The following is a 5,054-nucleotide window of genomic DNA, read 5'->3' on the forward strand; positions in this document are numbered from 1 at the left end:
GACTTTCGCTTAGGTCATGATCTCACGGTTCGTGGGTTCGAGCCCCGCGTCGGGCTCTGTGCTGACTGCCAGCTCAGAGCCTGGAGCCTGTNTAAAAATAAATAAATAAATAAATAAAAATCGAAATCAGGCAGATCTGCACCCCACTGAAGTCCCTAGTCAGACTATGTCCCCAACTTGGTGCTGTAGATGAGCAAAGTCACTGGTTGGGGTTACTACCTGGGCACTGCAGGTATGAACTTGGTATGCTAGTTGTTACAAGACCCTCCTTTTTCTTCCTCACAGTTAGGTTCTCAGTGGTTGGGTCATGCAAATTCTCTTTCAATCCTCATGGTGTGAGACCATAGTAAGGGCTCCCAAAAGGCTGCGGAGGGCTGGTTGTCTTCCCTGGATTCTCTTTTCCCACTGAAGGAACTGGATGTGTAAGTGAGACTTCTTTGTGTGGTGATGCACTGTCCTGGGGAAGGGGCAGTGCAGTCAACATGTAGCTGCTTCTCTTACCCTTCTAATATAGTCTCTCTTGGCCTCTGTGATGCAAGGGGTAAGGATTCAGCCTCAGTCCCATGTCCTAGGATTCTCTCAGTGGTGTCTTGTCTGTGAATAGTTATTAATTGTTCTTGTGAGAGGGAGCAAAGTCAGTAATGACTTCTATGTTACCATCTTGGCACATACAATATTAATAACAGTGTTTGGATTTGAAGATTTATTCCCTATATTAATAACAGTGTTTGGATTTGAAGATTTATTCCCTACATCTAAGCAGCAATTATAGATTCCAATAACTTTCCATGTTCAATATTCAATATCCCAATGTTCCAACATTCAATTCTAGTGTTCCCTGGAAGTTTTATTATATTTTTGTTACATAGAGGTTAAATGACTTGCCCAAGGTCCTACAAGTGAGACCATGGTATAACCCCGATTAGAACTAGTATTCTTGCTTCCCAGTTCCTATGTCTTTTTACCATTCACACTTGTTCTAACAACCATCAGCTTTACCCATGACCATGTTGCTATCTCATTCTTCTCATGGGTTTGGAAAGGGACCAATCTGAATCAAAGCCTCTCACATGGCCACATATCAATACTTATAAGAGGAAGTGGCCATCTGACCAAGGTTCAGACTAAGCTGCATCTGTCATCATCTTTCAAGTGGATTGTAATATGGCTGTAACCTAAAGCCAAAGTGCATAGAACTAATTCCCAGCTGAGACACCATTAATTTGAGCATCAGCCTTAGATACCATTTCCCACTGACCATATCCTGGAACAGGCCTGCTAGTGCCATAGAACCCTGGAAAAGTTGGCTGTAGCTCATAACAGGAAACCAGGACAGCATGAATGTGGTTTGAGGAGATTAGACTGTTTCAGAGTTAGTATTAACTATTCCTCACATCAACACAGAGGGAATTTGGTGACTAATAAGACCTTGGATTTCACTGGTTGATACTGGTTTTACTAGGAGCTCACTAGCTTTTTACTTTGCCTATAAACATTCATTAAACTTTCCTAAATCTCTCATGAACAGGCAGGGAGGAGACTGGTATTTATTACAGGGTAGATCTGTATTTCAGTAAGGGGGCCCAGCATGAAGTATATAAAGATCCTAGAGCCCTTGCCCAACATGACATCAGTAGGCACAAAACTGCTTCTGCTGGAATACAGAGTCCTAAAGTCCCCAACATGTTGAAGCCTTCAGAGTTGTGCTGAGACCATGATAAAATATAGTGGCCTGCAATGGGATCTAGCAGTGTTATTATTATCCTTCATGGACTTCTGTTTATTTCATTTGAAACTTTAATGATCTGAGAAAAGGTTTGTAGACTTTGGAACAGTGTGAGTAAATGTGCTTGCTGTGTAGCAAGGCTGGAAAGTGGCTGTAAGGATGGAAAACTCTAAGATCCTGGGTATGTAGGAAGTTGACCTGGAATGGAGCCATCAACTCTAAGCACCAGCAAGTGGCTTTCCCAAAGCAACTCACATGTACTGCTATCATCTTTCTAGGTTTATAGAAGCCAATTTTCTGAGATCATAGGTCATCAAGATGATGGCATGAAGTCAGGTTCTCAGGTAGATAATAGGTTATGCCCCCACATCACCTTTTAGGTCCAAAGCCATTATACTCACCATCCATCCTAATGGGTAGAATGCCTAGACAATTAAGACAAATAGATTTGACTGTATACCTCATTGTGTTCTCTTGCACTTCTGGGCCTTTGTACATCCATCTTGAATGCCCTTCTCTTCTTTGCCTGGCAAATTATGAATCATCCTTTAAAGGCCAACTCAGAAGTTATTTTATCCAATAAGTATTGGAGTTTGGACTGTTTTTTAGTTCTGCACAGTGGTGTACAGGGGCAATTCCTCCTTATAGGGCTTAGTCTAGTGAGATTTCAATAGTAAATGTTGGGATAGTGAGAGTAATATAGAAGAGAGTGAGAGAAAGCACACAGATGCTTTGCAATGGAGGACGAGATATGAAATACATGACCTTTCAGGTGCAAACTGAAGGATAAATAGGACTTAGCCAGGTCAAGGCAGGAAGGGAAGGAACATTATAAACTGAGAAAACACCCTACGTAAAGGCCTTGAGACATATTGTACTTGATGTGCTGTTGACATGGCTGATGCATTGCAAATGAGGCAGGCATTGTGATAACAGGAGGCTAAGCAAGAATTTTAAGGCCAGGGTTATATTTTGGATTTTATTTTATGTGCAGCAGATGCCACCGAAGGGTATTAAACTGGTTTATAGTTTAAAAGATTAGCTTTGTAATGACCCAGGTGAGATCATGATGAAGGCTTGGACTGGGGTGCTAGTAATGGAAGTGAGGAGGATGTGGCATAATGTGAAATTTAAATTAGAGGTTGAGTGCACAAGATCATTGGATGTGCTGAATGTGGGTATGAGGGGGAGGTATCAGGAATTCCTTCTAAGTTTTTGCCTTGGGCATCCGGGCAAATGCTGCTTCTATTAATTGATAAAGGAATGACCAAGGGAAGAATTGAATGCGTTGAGGAGTCAAGAGTTTTGCTCTGAACATATTAAATTTGACATGAAAGAACTAGACTGGAGATGTTGATTTGCTAATTATCAGAATATAGGAGGTGTGGCAATTTTTATACATGTCTGCAAATTCTTAGGCACTCCTGCCATTAATAGGTGGGGTCTATGTCCCTCCTCTTGAATCTGGGCTGACCTTAGTAACTCTATTGTAATGAACAAAATGTAGCTACTTCCCAGGTTAGGATAGTAAAAGCCATGCAGCCTCCAACTGTTTCTCTGAGAACAATTGTTTTCCCAAGAGGCTCCTTCTGGAGATGTTCCTTCTCAAGAATAGCTTCCATGTTGTGAGAAGCCATAATGAAAGGCCATGTATAGATGCTACAGTCAACAATCTAAGTTGAAGTTGTCTTTCAACCATCACAGCCCAGCTGCCAGACATATGAATTAAGGACTCTACCCCCTGGCTTGGCCCCAGAACCTCCCTCATCTTCTCAGTTTAGAACTCAACATTTTCCCTGATGGACAATAGAGCTGGGCAACTAATATGCCTATATCTCATCACAGAATCCCCTGCCACATGGAGCTTGAAAGTAGATTCTCCATCTCCAGATGTTCCAGTCAATTAAGTCATCCCTGCTTGTTTGAGTCTTCCTTTCTGAGGTCCTGGGCTTTGTGGGGCAGAGACAAGCCATCTCTGATGAGCCCTGTCCACATTCCTGACCCATGGGAGTAATAAACAGTTGCTGTTCTATACTACTGAATTTGGGAGTGGCTTGTTACATGACAAAAGATAATTGAAATATGCAGTCACTAAAGCTATTAGGACAGATGACAGATGAGATCATTCAGGGGGAGTGTGTAAAGTGATAAGAGAAGAACAAAACCTCCTAGGGAAACCCAGCACTTAAGAGATGAGAGAAGTTGAACAGAAAAATCATGACAAACAGAAAGGTAGCAGGGGGGGAAAGTAGGGGTATCAGGAAACTGTGGTGTCATAGAAACCAAAAAATAAAGTTATTGTTAACAGTGTCAAATACTGCTGATAGGTTCAAGTAAGATAAATAAATAAAAAATGCCTTTAAGTTTTAGTAACCAGGGCAGTGGTGACTCAGTAGGAGTAGCTCACTGAGAGAAGATAATAGAATTATTTTAAAAGAGAGGAGCAGCGATGAGGAACAAAGGAGGGACTGGTCTCAGACCGAAGGGAGGCCACCTTTTGCCTGTGATAGAAGGGAAGGGAGTGATGGTATGTGAAGATCCCATGATTTCTGACTTCTATTGATTTGTTTGCAAAAAGTTTAGGAAGTTCATTCTAATGGTTTCTGTTCTGCCCAAAGCTGAACCTTTGGAGGAAAAACAAAGGGGAAGGTGATTTTTGTTCCCATGATGTGATTTTGGCTTATCTGGGGGGCCCCTGTCTGACACCAGCACCACTTTCGTCTTTTCAGTGTAGATCTCAACTTTTCTCATGATGGGACAGGAGCTGGGCTCCTACACACCATTATACAAGAACCTGCCACATCAAGCTCAGGCCAAGTACATAGTGTGGGGCTTGAGGAGGTCACTACTAGACATGAGTTTGGCCCTTGCATTCCCAGGTTTAGCCACCTTGCTGTCTTGGTGTTTAACCAAATTCTTTTGAAGCTGCCAATCCATGTGAGGTATGTGACAGGCAACCAAAGATGGGGGTTGTATTTCTTAGGGGGACTGGTATGGGAGTCCCAGGATGCATTGACACTCAGAAGTAGAGTGGACCACTAGGGAGGCTGCTGGAAAGCATACTGTAATGTCTTGGCTCTGATCAGAACTCTATTTTATTAATTGGGAAACTAAGTCTGAGCTCAGGGGAGGAACTTACCCAACATCATCACACAAAATCTGTGATAAGATTGAACCCTGGCTAAAATCCAGGTGTTCATTCTCAGTGTTTTACCATGATTTCAAATTGTTGGAGCTCCAGAAGTAAGGCAGAAGCGAGGCAAAACAGATCGAGGTTGCTTTCTGATGGAAAAAGGATAGGAGGCCTCAGAGGGCAGTCATGGCAGAT

Source organism: Crocuta crocuta, unplaced genomic scaffold (genome assembly GCF_008692635.1).
Source record: "Crocuta crocuta isolate KB4526 unplaced genomic scaffold, BGI_CrCroc_1.0 scaffold872, whole genome shotgun sequence".
NCBI lineage: Eukaryota > Metazoa > Chordata > Mammalia > Carnivora > Hyaenidae > Crocuta > Crocuta crocuta.